At 41.0% G+C, this 16,992-nt stretch overlaps 1 long non-coding RNA gene across 4 annotated transcripts in view; it reads right to left on the reverse strand.

Annotated features, from left to right (window-relative positions):
* Positions 1-322: 322 nt before the first annotated feature.
* The window catches only part of LOC118302218, a 119,430-nt gene continuing 102,760 nt past the window's right edge, over positions 323-16,992 (reverse strand). For 3 of the 4 annotated variants that reach the window (XR_007030573.1, XR_007030574.1, XR_007030575.1), the window contains one exon: positions 323-952. This is a non-coding gene — a long non-coding RNA (uncharacterized LOC118302218). The remainder of the gene's footprint in view (positions 953-16,992) is intronic. The other variant, XR_007030572.1, reaches the window with a different exon arrangement.

Consider the following 16,992-nt stretch of genomic DNA (forward strand, 5'->3'; position numbering starts at 1 on the left):
GTGTTTTTGCATAGTGTGTTATTATGCATATTAATGTTGAGTAAACTGAATTTTCCTGAAATTTGTGACAACCTTGGCACGATGATAGAAAACAACCTTTTTTTTCCCTTTCATAGCCTCTTTTTAAAAATCGTATGAGATGTAACGAAAACAAGCCTCACTGTTAATCCAGTGTAAATACAGTACACTCGTTGCGACGTGTCCTTTTCCTTTGTGTATGCAAATCTAATTTTTATTCTGCTTTGTAGATTTTGCACATGCAGTTATGGTCAATCAGCTTGGGAAGGTTGCAATTATAGAAATCCCCCTTTATTTAGTTGACCAAAACAGATAAAACGGCTGATAGGAAGATCGCCCTAATTGGCAAAGTCATCATTCCTTTCACACGTCTCAAAGTGTAGCTGAAGTGAATTCATCTCATAATTGCAGGGAAATGCTGCAAATAATGATTTATGGATCATACACATCACGGTACAAATGCATTTTTAGCTACTAAGACAAACAACTCAATGATGTGTTTTATTTCCCACTATGCGCTCGTGTCACCTCTTCTGCGCTTTATTTAAAACTGCATAATAATGGACAATATCATACCTATACTGTATATAGACAACTATACTAATTACAGAACATTTAAATCTTGTTAATTAACTGTATCAGAGACATCTAAATCACATTATTAGATGATCCATATAACAAGTATAGTAGCTGGAATTCCACAGTAAAGAATCATGGCACAAAGGTAGTACGTATAGTCTACCACGTGTGGCTTTAAAAAACAACAACAGATCAATATATGGGAAAGCAACCTTTGCGGTCTGTCTTGAAAATGGTTAATCATCGCAAACCGCCCCAGCGTCGACGCCAACACCTTCCTCGACTGAGAGCATCCAGCAGTTGCTCAAGGATCCCTGATGCACATAATTGGCTGGAAAACACTCGCCCCAAGCTCCTTAAACATAAAGAGAGAGAAAAATAATTGAATACATTGTTTACATGAATTGAACACCAACAATAAATGTAATACAAGACAATATATACATGAAAAAAAAACCCTGCAGATGATTTGATAACATCTCCCGGCCTCCCTTTAGTGCTGAGATTATCAGTGCACTCTTGCAAGTATTAACTTGTACATGTACATGTAGTGCTCCTTCCAAATACCATGTAATCAATACCCGAGTGCAGCGTAACGTACCGTATATGGATCAGTGGCAGATGAAGGGGCCCTTGTTCTCTGTTACACTTATATCCATTCAATTTGGCGATGCATTAAAAAAAAAACGTGAGCAGAGTGAAAATCAGACAAGTATTCAGAAAACAGAGAAAAGAGCCTCACTATTCAGCTAACTCCTCATCCTACATCCACAGGGTCAAACAACCGTCCCAGCCTTGTCCAACTCACTTATGTAAAATGGTAGCAGGTTATAATTTAAGCATCAGGCCCAATTCCAATGGTGACTACGCACTACCGAATAAATTTCCGCGCGTTGAATGTTTTGTGATGATCCTCGTGTCTGTTTTCCCATAAACAATTGAGGCGTTGCAGCACTTATTATTAACCGTCCTTTTCATGTCAACGCGCAGCCGCCACTGTACAGTAGAGGGGCTGAAAGAAAAAAAAATCAACAGGCCATCTGTGGATAGCTGGAAGGCAGGGCTGGGACGGGGCGGTGATAATTCTCCGTTCCAGATGTGACCCTGTGCCAAGCTTGGCAGGATGAGGGCAGTGGTCCAGGAGGGAAGGTTGTGTGGTGAGCGCGCTCGTATTTTTGTGGAGAAGGGCAGATTTGTTATGTGCGCACGGCAATGGAGAAGAGGGCGTTGAGTGATGGAGCGGCCGGCGTCGGGGACGGCGTGGGCGACCCAATGAGGAACCGAGCGGCGGCCAATCGCTGGGTCGGGAAAAAAAAACAAAAAAACTTTGGGGACCGAGGTGGGACGGCAGATGGGGCAGGAGCCGGGGCCGAGCGAGGACGGCCATATGTGAGAGGCAGCTGATGTGTGAAGTATTATGCCCAGCAGTCGCCCTCTCTACACTCGACTGTGTGCGAGGGCACCTTGGCCCCCCCAGAGCCACACAGATAAACACTATCCAAACCTCCTCGTTCATGGCTTCTCATTAGTTAGAGTGGGGAGGGGGGGGGGGGGGGGGGTTTGAGCCCGCAGGACCGTGGCATTCCCTCTGCAATTCATTTTTTTAATTTATTATTATTCCAATTCACACAATGTTTTTATATTGTCTCACTGTGTTGACCTCTAGACTTCCATGGACAGACGTAGAGGTTTTCAAACTGTTTTTTTTTTTTTTATGTCCATCAATGAGCCTTATTGTAATTCATGCTGAACAATACTGAGGAACATTCCTGTTTTTTGTTTTTTTTGTCCTTGCGACTCCTCTCTTCTCAAAACGACATGTTTGAGGCCAGCCGGGCAAACGCTCATTTTATTACACTGCGTTTTACTCCTTTGTAAGCCGTACCCTTTAAAAGAACACTCCGCTAAAAATAGTCCATCTCTACTTTGTGGTACCATATGCTACGGACATATAAAATGGCACTCACCATTTTTTGGGAAAGTCGTTTCATGGCAGAGATTCTCTTTGCAAGGATTTGTTCAACAGCTGTGCCGAAAAATGAAACACCTGCAGTGAAGCCGGAGTTTTTACACATTCAGATCCATTCAGAAAGGAACACGGCGCCAAAGATATCCTAAGAACACTTTATGTCGGAGCAGATTTTATGGTCTTATGCTTAAGATTTATAAACTCGCAGTCGAGGAAATGTATGGCCTCCAAGATTCGCAAAACAAATTGCAAGCTGTTAACAAGTGCTTTAAATTTATATGTATGTTGGAGAGCAATATCCCAGATTGAATTTGGTTAAGTGGTCGACAGTTATGTGATGTCAAAACAGGGAGCTGTTGTCCTTCTTAACCTTATGAAAAAGAAACATGGTATGGCAGCTCATGTATTCAGCTAATCTTTGAGTTACGAGTCTTCAGTCTTGCATTAGTGTATTTATGATTTTTTAATCTTCCAGCAGTATGGACGTGATTTGATTCTGCACCTACCCTCTTTTTTTCTTTTGGATTTCGCCTCCAGAATACCGAATGCACAATTTATCATGGAATGTTTCTTTGTTACACATTTCATTTCATAAATCTTAAAAGTTAACACAAGAATGATTTGGATTGTTTGGCATCAAGGACATTGCTGATATGCCTACAGGAGACGAAAGATAAAAAAAATTAAAGGAGGCTGATAACCCCAGTCCTGATTTTGAAGTGTGCATGTAAAGCTTAATTCTTTCTCTCTTTTTTTTTAAGAATCAGTCCAATCATCTTTTCTTTTGGAGAGGGGGATTAGACCAATTATAATCATGATTAATGTCACAATCAACATCTCAACATGATGCAATTCACATGATGCATCTGAAGAGGCTTCCTCCCATTATTCCAGGGCCGGTACATTTTGTTTGGGACTGTTTGAGAGATTGATACAAAAATCATGAAACTGACCCTGACCTCAGTGGTTAAACCATGTTCCTGGGATAAATATCTCTCACCAGAATGTCGGAATAATACTGCCAGTTTAATATTTAAGGCTTATCCTTAAAGTAGTTTCTGGCTACAATTTTCGTTTTGTCTTCTGAAAGATGAACTCTGATATCCCGCTGAATATGGACCACCTTGAATGGTTTCAAGATTGCCATGAACTCAACTGTGCTTTCGCGTTGTGTATCACCAGACGTCATTCACTGGGCTGTTGCTGATTATCCGCGCCGCTGACCTGTTCCCTCGCATTTACCTCGCATCATAAATACAAAATATGAACCCCTCCCAAACTCATTGATAAGACACAGCGTGTTCACTGAGGGTATGGCTGCATACAGTGTGCCGAGACGAATGTCTGTAAGCCCACTTCGCTGAATGCACTGCTTTTATTGCGAAGGAGTAGGTCGAGGCCAATGTCAACTCCTCGTTATGTATTCCTCTTAATCCCACCCAGTGTCAAACCATGGCCCCGGACGTGGAACAAGCACAAACACCGTCCGCCTGCCCCTGCCTGCACAAGAGCCGCCGAGACGCTGGGTTCTCAGGTCGGGCGCACATTCAAACCAGACCATTACCTTGTTTCACTGACATGACCTTGTCTGACTACAGCTCTGAAATCTCTCAGCTCCTCTGACTGTTTTCGAAGCACACGCAGCCTGTGACGAAATTAATGAGACTTTCCTATTACCTCATTAACAGTCTTAGCTATAGCCATGGATGTGTGGGTGATGGTGAACAGAACTGGACCTATTTTATAATTACAGGGGGGCTCTCTCGCTGCCATTAGGGGCCCACTTGAAGAGCGATTTTTGGCAATTTGATTAGCAGATCCACGAGCAGGACAGAGGTGCGGCAGCGCAATTGTGAAATGTCACGCCTAAAATGTTTGAAGCATCAGTACGACTTCACATTTAGAACAAAAAATATGAAATCTTTTAAACTTTTTACAGCAAAGTGAGCCGTGACCCGTAAAATGCAGGTCAATCTCCCAATCAGTGGAAGTGGTCCGCCGACAGTAGTAGCTTGACCAAAATGGTGTATGTTCTCTCCGTGGCAGTGAGAAGATATGCAGCTTTGGTCATTTGGCAACTCTCAATTTGCCCGGTGTGAAAGTGATGGTTGTTAGTCTCTGAATGCCGGCTCTGTGAAGGACTGGCCAACTGTATCCCACCTCTCTGATGAAGGACTGAAAATAGTGAAACTGTATATGCTCAGAATCTTCCCGCTCTCTCTCATTCGGTTCGCTGTGATTTTACTCAATTTCAATTTCTAGTTGATTCATGTAAAATACTTTGATCTTTGAAAACAAAATTTAAAATGACATTTTAACTGTTTCGTCTCCCCTCTTTTTTGGTCAATCAACTTGGCTCAGCTATCTTAGTTCTCGATGGTATAATGTAGTCGGTTTATCAGTATTCTTTATTTTGTGGAATGCCTGTAACTGTTGCATTCAGTGTTTAAGTTTAGACGGGCACAAACATAAAGGATTTTCTTATGCTTTTTAAAATTATCAATTTTCACAGGTCCACACACGCACAAATAGATGATATGGTGTGCTCAGGTCAAATATGTCCTAATAAGTCTAAAGGATTAGGTAATTGCAATGTGCAGTTGGCTTCTTGTTTATTTTTTTTCTTCATGTCTGAACTGTGTATCACAGATTTTTGATTAGAAGTACACAAATAAACATCATTATCTTGTATATTACTGAAATGCAACGGAGAGACGTTGTTATTACATTTCGATTGGCTATGTCCGTCTACAAAAAGAAAGAACCTCTCTGTGCTATAGATTTTTTTATATATATATATATGTTTACAATTTTGGAATGCAGGTAAGGACCTGATCAAAATTCCATAGGAACATTTTTATAATATGCCTCAAGGTAAAGGTGAAATTAAATAAAGAGTAACAAGCAATCCATTAGTTCAGAGCTGCCACTGAGAATAAAAAGTAAGCCTAGAGCATCTGTGAGGAAATGCGATATGGATTCATGTATCACTGCTGCACATTCTCTCTCTCTCTCATCATGCCCACAATTACCATTGCTGCTCGCCTGTACGTCGCCTGGCCTCCACGTTGTTCCCCACCAGTTTCCGATCCATCATTTCTTAAGCATGCTGCTCATGCCAGTCACGCAGCTCACGTATGAATCGCTGGCGACTACAAATGAAACATCTGATGGGTTAAATTTTATAATTCCAGTTTTATCAATCGATTATGTGTCAGCTGCATATGACATAAACATTTCAGTCTGAGGTCACTCCATTGATTAGCTTCAGACCCACGCTGCGAGCTTTTACCACAATGACAGGGGACCGGCAGGAGAAAAAAACGCGCCCTTTTCTCCGTAATTAAACGTGCGCTTTATGAAAATGGACCCTGTCATAATCATTAAATTACAAGAATTTAAATGGTTCACAATAAAATCACGTAATCCCCGCGAGTCTAGCCCCCCTGATGCATCTATTGCTCAAGCGACCTACATGCGGTACTTACTCTCTGACACTTATGGACAATTTGTCCCCAAATGATGAATAATGTCTGCATTACATTAAAAGCCATATGTTGCTTTAAATATCGAAAACAGATTATGAATGCAAAATTTAAAGACGGATTTCATATGCATGTATTTACATCTAATATATATATATATATCGTCATCAGAGTCTTTCCCTCTGGAACTGTACCCATACATTCTCCTTGTTGGAACAGGATTCCCGCAACTACGCTGCTGATTGTTCCGCGCAGACAGATGTACGTGCAGATGCATTTCAAACAGAGCCAATAAATCTATATCAGCTGCTTTCTGGGGCTCTCATGTGTGTCTTAAAAAAACATATATATATTGCTTGTCAGAGCCTCAAGTAATCTGCTTTGGCCCAATCAGGCGATTCTGTAACGTGTCCATCATGTCACTGAGCGAGCGCTGCATATATTCTTTTCGTAATGGACCTGAGTTTTTTTTTGTGTGTTTTTTTGAGAAACAATACATGCAGAAACATCAGGCTGTGCAATCAAGCCGACTCCACAGATGTGTCTTGATGTCTTAAGCTCGGTGTACAAACGAATTTACATCCATGCGAAGTACATCGATTGTCTTTAAACAATCATTTGCATGCGGCTGATCTGTAATATGTAAATGTGTGTGCGTGTAACATCTTTTTTGAATGCATACTGAAAGAGGATCCGATTCTGACCAAGTATCAAATCCCCACATGCTCACCGAGCGTACATTCCCTGACATTCCTCAGCGTTTCGTCCTGACACGCACACACGCGCAGAGTGGACAAGCGCATCATTTCCCCTGGCCTCGTGTCGATGTTCCACCTCAGTAGAGGTTTTCGTAGAGCTCATGAACGTTCCCGCTGGTTTGATCATTGACCGTTCTTCACCTCCCGTCATTCAAGCTTTGCTCCCAAATGATTAATCGCGGATCATTCACACCTGCAAATAATCACAGCCAATATCATTAACCCGGTTGACCCCCCCGCTCCCCCCGTCCCAGCTCATTTTTCTCCGCGGCCGAGCCTCTTCTTCTGCCATTCATCACTCCATCCAAACACCATGAGAGGATAACAGGATGTCTTATTGATCTCCCTTCAATGCCTGAAATTGACCAAGAAGAAAGTGATGTAATGCTCTCGGCTTCGGTATTTGAAGTGAACAGGAGGAAAAGGGGGGGAGACGACTCTCCGCTACTCGGTGTATCTTTACACTTGAAACAATTTGGATTACCTTTGTTTCTTAAAATACGGTATGGCCCATTTAAATAGTTGTACCTGTCTTACTTTGGAATGCCCAAGAGTCATTCCAAGGTAATCATGCAAAAATATCATTGTTGTGGTGATTTGGATTATTATTATTTTTTTCTCTCCTTTTTTTATATAGAAAAAAATGATTATTGATTATTATCAGTATTATTAAAAATATTATTGTATAGAATGGGGGTAGGACTGGATAACCTTGTTGCTTCTCCTACTCCTTTACGGACAAAAAAAACAAACAAAAAATGTATTTATTACTTCTATATTTGTATGTTTAAAATAAAGTATTTCAATTCAATTCAATCTTTTTTTTAGTTATAACATTTCTAGAATCTCTACCCTTCCTGTATGATAACAGGGCGGTCAGGACGTAGAAAATGTTTCAATATTTGCAGCAGTGTATGATTTCTTTCAGCATTTTCATCGCAAAAAAGCCCCCACATGTATGAGTAAGAGGAAGAAGAAAAAAAGACGAATGCAAACATGTTCTGTTAGACTTTACAATAGTTGTTGCCCAAAGGCACATACACCACTGATGCCTACAATTTTAACATAGCAGTAACAGGGAATTTGTGTTTTCTCTGATCATTTGCGGCCTGACAGGGAATCTCATCTGCCCTCTGGCAGCAAGAGGAGACTCGTATCTCTATGTCTTGTTTGCTTAGTTTTTCTTTCACAAGAATCTAGCAAAGACTTTTCTTCTCGTCCATTAGAAAACTGTCTGCTGCTTTTTAAAGTGAATAACAGGAGCTGATGTGATGCATCATTATCTGACTCTTTGTGCCGATAATGTATTTTTTGATCTAACAGTGTATTCATCCTGGTTTTAGGCTGTTGTGCCACTACGTAGTTTACAAAGTCCCACGTAAACCACCGTACGTCACTTGTTGACCACTAACATGCTGCTCAATGCCGCGCGTCCAGTGTAGACGGTGCCACGGGGGGAATGCACCTCCTCGAAAAAACTTGAATAATCCTTGAAAAGTATTCTTTCAATTCTAAGCATGTTCTAAGTATGGAAGCGCATGCAAGGCTGAATGTGAAACAGGAGAAACTCTGTACTCCTCTCTGGTTTCACACACTGGCCCATTTGAAGTCAATGTTCTGCATAATTGTTGAGCACAAACTCAAAAAGATAATTTCACACCGTGTAACTTAATAAAATAGAACAAAAGATGGAGTTTTCCATCTCAAAAGGCCAATAAAGACTGTGGTTGTTTAAGGATTGCTTGATATGGATTACACTAGCTCCTCATTAAGGCAGATTGTGCACTTAGTCCAGGAGTTATTGTTTCTTTTATTATTTCACATTTAAAATATAAGCTTCAATTAATCACTGTCTAAATATTAATTTAGCTAATTTTACAATACAGTGGTGGTTGGCATGGCTCAGTGGATAGAGCAAGCATACCTATACCAAACGCAGAGGTCCAGGGTTCGAATCCATCCTATGACGATTTCCTACATGTTTTCCCTCCTCTCTCTCACCTAGCTGTCCCGACAAATGAAAGGCGGAAAAAACCCACAAAAATAATCTTTAAAAAACCAATACACTGTAATTTCAGGCTGTTCTATCTTTTGGACGTCAATCATTACACCCATGTGCGATCGTGACATCCTTTAGGTGATCCCCTTCTGAATGCTGTTTGTCAATGAGTTTACATACCCAGTCATTTATATTGATCTGGGGTGACACCCAGTTTACATTTCTCAGACTGGTGCTGAACACAAAAGTGCAGTATCACAAACTCACTAAAGTCAGAAGGATTGCACGTATTTACCGGAACACTCAAGCGAAGATGAATTCATTTATGTTCATAGCATGTGTCCAGAGATGTCTTAGAGATTACTCTTTGTCTCAGGTGATGAATGGATGCTGCATACTGTGCTCACCTGTCTCTCTCTCTCTCTCTCTCTCTCTGTTTCTCTTTCCATCGCTGTCTCTCGGTCTATTCGCATTTGGACTTTCTTTGAGGTGACCACCTTCTGGGTCTTTCATGTGCCAGATGTCTGCCTGACGAGTGTTGCTGGTGTCCTCACATATTTGAAATAAGCAGAAACAAAGCGCGACCCCCATCCACTGTGTCATGTGCACGTATACAGTCTGAGTCATAGTCTTTGCTTAAAATCAAAAATGAAGAAATAAGAAAAAATGTGGTAAATGTAAGATATGATAAATGCAAGCGTGTGACAGTGTGAGCGGCGAGTTCAAAAGACGAGCTACAAAAGACAAGCGTGTCCATGTGATTGTGAAACAGAGAGAGATAAGCCGCGCAGTTCTACATAGCCGAGGAAAAGGGGGAATGTCGTCCCACAAATGAAGAAAAAAGAAGAAGAAGCTGAATCTCACACATGCACGCGGCCAATTCTTCAGACGACCTTCTTCTCCTCCATGTGTGTCCGGGCCCAGGTGTGAGATCATTTCACCGAAGGAGTGTCGTGGCCTCACATGATCGATCGAATTATCCAAATTGTTCCATTTTCAATTTTGTCCCCATTTGTTTTTGCTGCGTTCCTCATGGTTTTGTTGTATCACGACACTGAAGTGTCATCTTATTAAATCACAGTGTGTGATTTTTTTTTTTTGTTCTGCTCAAGCATTTTCAATGAAGGATTTGTTCAAAACAAAATGGAAATACCATATCTCATGTTTAATATGGAAAAGGACAAAATAAAAGCACAGATTTAACTGGCTTTCAGAGAGAAGCAGAAGAATGAAAGTCATCACTTTTAGCCGAATCCGTTTCTTCCCCGTGTCATTTATCGAGGTAAATGAAACTTTTCCCTACAAGGGTCCATACTGAGGTCAAACGCTTTAATCTCTGCAGGGCTCCCCGTATGGATTACTACCAGTCTCAACGGTGGCTGCTACAATTACTTTGAGTTTTATTACTAACCTCACCCATTGTGCTGCCCCGCATCTGTGCGCCGAGTCTCCCCTGGCACACTTAAAATAATTACATTAGTTCTATAGTGGTGGGGATGGAACCAGCCAACCCAACAGATGTAACCCATCCAGCCCCATTAAAGCACAAAGAAGTTGGTGAGGAGCACTTATACGACGTAATGAATTGCAACACATAAATAAATAAACAACAGTTAAAAAAATATATATATGTATCACCCGACTTTTGACACTGTAACTGGGCGTGACAGATGACGCAGTTGGTTCCAACCTGTAAATTAATTTACCAACCTCTTCCAGAAAGGTATATTCTGGTCATTTTTATGACATCTGTATGGAAAGCCTAAAGGAGAACTTAATTCAAATGATAATGTAAAGGTGAAAATTAAAATGTAATTCCACAATAGCATTATAATTTTCCACAAATGAGTGTCCTTTGAGTAAAATTTTAAATGAAAATGCAATAATCCAATTTTCATTTTCATTTTCACATACTTGCATGGGCATTCTGTGACTATATTAAAATGATAATGCAATTAATATCAATATGAATATTTAAATGAAAACTCCATTTGACTTTTCATTTTCAAAGACTTAACCTGCATTTCAGTGGACAATATTCAAATGTGAATGCAATATAAAAAAATGCAGCCTAATTTTGAATTCAAGCAAGCAACATGTAGGTCACAATTAAAATGAAAAAAATGCATTCATAGCAATGAAATTGCAAACTCCATTTGACTTTTCATTTTCAAAGACTTAACCTGCACTACATTTTTACTCAAAAGACACATACATTTGTGGAAAATTATAATGCTGTTGTGGAATTAGATTTTCATTTTCACATTTACATTATCATTTGAATTAAGTCCCCTATAAGATTCCATACATCTGCTTGGAGTCTTTAAGATGTTACCTTACATCAGGAAAGGAACCAGGGGTCCAGGATAACTTGGGTCCTTGTAGTTCCTAAGTCAATACTGGTAACTTAGTGTAACTCATTGAAATATTTTCTTTTATGTTAACTTTTTCCAATTTTTGTTTTGTTCTGTGCTCATTTATCCCCATGTATTGTAAAGCACTTTGCAGCCTTGTTTGGATAAGTGCTACAGAAAAAGAAAATGGATTTATTTATTAATATTTGACTTTAGCATCTAGCAGAGTAAGAGTTAAGCGCTGCTGTGCCTAAGTGCAGCCTCACGGAGCCGTCAGCACAGGTGTAAACTCACACACATTCTGTCATACCTACTGAGTAAAAGCAGATGTGACTCGGTAAGAGGACAACAACTGGAGCACTGAACTTTGTATCAGTGAAAAAGTGCATTAGGATACCACCACATTCTATTAAATCCATGAAATTACATATTGTATTTGTTAAGGAAAGGTTTTGGGGCAGAATGTATCGACTGCTGATGGGACTCCAATCGCCTCCGTCACTGAGACGGAACATTTGTTTTGGTGTTCTTTCCCCCCCCCATCCTCTGATTGGAGTGGTTGGTACTAAATGATGGGTCTCATTGCTTTTGTGATTGCACTGTGACTACGCTTTGCCTTGCGTGCCTTCCAGGTCTGGGGGTGGAGGGAGGTAACCCTGAAGGAATTAAATCCACCCTCCAAAAATGTCCCCATGTTTACTAAACCAGTGGTGCAATTCCCCTCGTTTAGATTTTACATCAAGATTATAGATTTTACACGAGGCAAATCAATTTTTTGTCCGTTTTCTTTTTTTTCTTGGACTGGACTCATTCATTCATTCATTCATTCGGTTTGTTCAGCTCCTCGCATAATTTATCCATAATCCTGAGGCCAGCTCAGGTCTGTGACACGCTGGCAGGGGTCACCGGTGGCTGCCACGGGAGTGTGCACCAGGAGTGACGGAGAGCACACACACGGGGCACATAACCATCACGAGGGCTCCAGGTCAACGACCCCTTACTATTCAACAAACATGCCCGGTGTCTGCACACTGTGCTACAGGGACAAGGAAAAACCATTACATGTCGTGCGTCACATACCACGATGTCCACTCTCTGAAGTGGGGGGATTATTTGGTACGGGTACGTTTTTTTCATTGTACAACCTCTACCTGTCACACTGCTGTGATCAAAATCACTGGTGTAAAATTGAGTTGTAAATTGTAAATTGTGATATGATGAATCTGCAAATCCAATGTTGTAATAAAACGGTCCACTTGTCACACGGTGCTTGAACCTATAATTCTAACTCACTTTACTGATTTGTTTATTTTAGTCGTTGTCTTCATTTTTTCCACAGGTAACACAGGTTTTCATATTGTACTTCCTGTACCAGGTGGGACTTGTGTTTCACAACATATACGTCCATCAGCCTTTTTTATTTTTTCAACCAAATCATCACTCTGAGCTGTTTTTAAACTCTCATTTGTAAAATTCAGTGGCATTTTTTTTTAAGGATTTTCTATCACGTAGGCCTTATTGTAGTTTGAGACATTTTGGTCTTTAATCGATTGTGCGCTCCTCACATGCACAACAAGACAATGCATGGAAACGTTTTGTTTGGAAGTATATCTTTAGGTTTCTTGATAAGGAGGAATATACAGTTCAGGCCCTGATGGTAAACAGTCTAGCCACCTACATACACTAGGAAAGCTAATGTGGATGTTGCTCTTGACCATTCTAAGTGCATAAGGTGTGTGAATATTTTTTTTAAAATATGTGTATATAAATATAAATGCAACAATATTTTATTACATAAAGATTATCATTATTATTATCAGCTGTTTTATGACTCATTAAATTGGCAGTAGGTGTCAAGTTAAAAGCCAAAACTGAATCGCTGAGCCACGCAAGTCTTTTAATGTCAGATAACAGGAAGATATACATAAAAATACTGTACATTGTCACTGATTTGATGTAAAATTGAAAAATGTGATATCACTTCACATTACTTATGCCCAACCGTGCCACAAACTACATCAGTCATATCTGTACAATTAAATTCTTGGACTTGTTACGCTGTGCCAGCACTTCTCCAAAGGATTTTTTTTTTTTTAGTTTGCTTCTCTGACAGTTTGATGAATGTTACCCTACGTTTTACTACACTGTCAAAATGGGCGGATGATGCTTCATGCTGTTAGGTATAGCATTTGATATGACATACACAGTTATGCAGATTGCTATGCGAGGATCATATCAGCATATAACTCCACTGGCACCAGGCTGCCTGCACATTAGTTTGTTCGTCCACAATAGTAAGCATTCCATCCGAGGGAATAAACCTCATACATATTTGTGATGGTTCCTGGCAAATGACAGCGAGACAATTTATCAGCATGCTACGATTAATCGCATTAATTCACTGGTGGACATCATGTTGAGACAGTTTTTTTAATTTGTTTTGTATTTTTCAATTTTGAAGAGAGGCTTTGTGCATTTTCGAAAGGATAAGAAAACAACTTTGTTCATTTAAAGTTAATTGACACAAATGCCTTCGGCATCTATGCATTGACTTCTCCTAGGTGCAAACTACATAAACATATGCAACTTTAATGTTTAGTGACCCAATAAGACGTCCATCTGCATGTCTTTGCAGCCGTTCTCATTAGGGATCTTGGGGAAAGCACTTTTCAATCTATTAATGAAACTAGTGATATTGAGTGCACAGGGGTCAGGCCAAAATGATAATTGGATGATAAAATTGATTCCCACTTCTGTTTTATTTGCTTCAGGCCCAGCTTGTCCTATTTTCCAATTCTTTTTTCTCTCTCGCTTCATCCAATTTCCCTCCATCTGTAGAAGGTGCTGGCCACCATCGGAGTGTGGAGGAGGTGATTCGACAATGGCGCACCCACAGACGTGAGGGAATAAGCGGGGGGCGGCACTCCAGAGTTATTTTGGTAGATATCGGTTCCTGTCAACCCCACGATAAAAGAGGCTCCCGTGTCAGAACTACCCCGAGGATGGGTGTGAAAGTAGGCGGGGCAAGAGCCCGAGGGAGCAGCGAGGGGGCGTTTGGGGAATATGCGACTTCCTCTTTGCTTCATCAAGTCCGTCTTCTGAGCACATTTACATTCACAGAGACAAGCCAAGACACACAGGCATATATATATATATATATATATATATATATATATATATATATATATATATGTGTAATACGCAAATTCCTCGTTGGCTTTTGCAGCATTATTAGAGAGACATCGCAGCACCTCATTGTCAACGCAACATTCAAGATCATCCGGAGTCTGTATTCAGTTTGACTCTGTTCATAACACATCGCCGTCTCTGGGTTGTTTTTTCCCGAGATGTACCACAGGGAGCACGGAAAGTGACAGGAGACTCCTGGGGAAGAAAGGGAAAAGTAAGCGGGGAGGAGAGGAGAACGTAGAGGGAATAAGGAGACAAACAGGGTTCCCTAGGGAGGTTGAATGCATGAGACGATGATGGTGTCTGATAGAGGGACGTGGAGTGACAACACAGAAGAGAATTAGTAGAAGGAGAGAAATGGGGGGGAAGGAAGAGGAAGGAAGTTGAAAAATAACCAGAGGAAACTGGCAGCGAGGACCAGACATCCAGAAGTGTCTGTCCCTTTGTGAGAAGAAAAACTCACACACACAGTTTTGCCGCCGCGCTTGTGATGAATGTAATTTATGGATTCATTACGTTCCGCCGCCTTTCACTCCATAATGACTGTAAGTCTGCTTCAAATATTTTTGCTGATTTAAAGTGTAATCCATCATTTGAAATTGATACTTTCGCTGGGAGAGAGATGCTTTTTCTTCAGCACTCCTTTAGAAAGATGTTAGGGTTAATTCAGTCGCAGCTGGTAACAGCTCGGGCTTGGTCGTAAGAACTGTGGATTTTTAAAAAGAATACAAGGAAGAAAGAAAAAAAAGCTGTGTAGGACCCGAGCATTGTGTTACGTCGTCTATCAACAAAGAAGAGGAGATCCACATCCTGGAAGGTCAGTCACCGTCAGCACACAGATGATTCGACTTCGACAAAGAACGCATTTGTATGCCCGGCGACCGCTGTAGCTGAAGTGTGTAAATGTAAAATGTTGAAAGATAATGTGCTAGGTTTTCTAAAATTGGCTCCTTCTACCTTAGTCTACAAACCTACGTGTATGTGCTGGGCTTGAGAATGAACTGAGGAAAAAGAATTATTGCTCCAGTGTATTTTCACTTGGGCAGATGAGAGGCCGACAACTTAAAGACTGACACCATGGAAATGTAGAGTGTTTCAATTTTCACTGTATTTTTTTAAAAATTATTCGTACCAGCAGAGGAGTTTGGGCTTCGGAATAGTAAGATAAGTTGCTGACGTGTAGGAAGAGAAACACACAAACACACACACAAGAAGAAAACACCCAAAAACGAGTGCACACGAATTCAGCGCGAGGATAGAAGAGAGCGGAGCACTGAACTACTCGACATCTCGGGGAAGGCGACTACGCCGCGGTCGAAGACAAGCGGGAGGGAAAAGTAGAGCTGGCAGAGTTGAGAGGAGCGAAAGCAGGAAAACATCTGTGGAGAACTCATCACAATGCGGCGCAGCGGAGCGGCTCCCGGGCCGCACCACGGGAATCCCATCTTCGGGGCTCAGAGCAGGTAATGGGGAATGCTCCCGCCATTGGAGCTGCAAGAGGAAGAACAGGGGGAGAAAAAAAACCCCTGTGTTTTCTGTCGAAAGCCTTGGCCTTTCTATCGCCCCCCTCTGATTTAGCGGCAATCCACACACCTTAAAAAAAGAAATGGATTAAAAGCAGTGCACAACATGCACAGTGAAGCCTACATGTACACGGTGCTCTGTAAAACAGGGGCCTGCAATAAATAAAAAAACTGGAGGCGTTGTTTTTGTTCGAAAAACAACATTTTTCTTCAATTACACGAGAGCTTTGTTGACTTACTACGTATCAATTTAATACCTCCTCCAAGGAGGTTATGTCCTTTTGTTTGTTGGTGAACAGATTTCCACAGAACCTGGTGGAAGGATGGGACATACAGTATAAAGATAATTTGCGGATTGGGACAAAGGGAGGTATCCAGGATTTTTTTTTTGATGGCGCATTTTCCAACAGTATAATGCATGGATCTTGATGGGTGGAAATCATTCATATTAAGGGGACCAATACATCTGAGTGTGGGCAATTTGGTGTGGCCTGATGGAATTCAAGATGACTGTTGGGCCGTGGCGAACGTATGCGCTCCACTGACTTCTAGTTTTTTAATATAAACTGTGATTGGACGGAGAAGCTTATTTCCCGTTAACTCTGATTGGGATCGGCTATACGTTTCAGTTGACATCCTGATATGGTTTTTAAGAGAGCGACGCAGATTGTCACCGTGTATTCTCAGGGTTAGGGTGTTTTCCTCAAAGGCTTTTGACGCCAAACAACAATCATGAAGCTACATTTCCAGAACACATACTTATTAGGGAAGCGTTGCGCAACAGACTCTCTATTCAGTGCTCTGCATCATGGGAAACTTCAGCAATTTCCGAGCTTTTCCTTTTTCAGAAACCTACTCATGGTTGAGGTGTAGCAGGTGTGTGTGTGTGTGTGTTTGTGTGTGCACTTTATGATGAAAACACATGTTAAAACGGGTTTGGTAGTTGTCTTAATCTACTGCCAATCTGTAACGTAAGTGATGAGGAGATAGGGAAAGCTGGTTGTGAGCCTGGGAATATTCTGTGCAGCAGACTTAGTTCCTCTGAGGTCTGGTTACAACAGTGAGAACTGAACCACAAAAAGCCTTAGCTGATGTAAATGATCGAATCAGATTCACCA

The sequence above is a fragment of the Scophthalmus maximus genome, chromosome 4 (assembly GCF_022379125.1).
Source record: "Scophthalmus maximus strain ysfricsl-2021 chromosome 4, ASM2237912v1, whole genome shotgun sequence".
NCBI classification, from domain to species: domain Eukaryota; kingdom Metazoa; phylum Chordata; class Actinopteri; order Pleuronectiformes; family Scophthalmidae; genus Scophthalmus; species Scophthalmus maximus.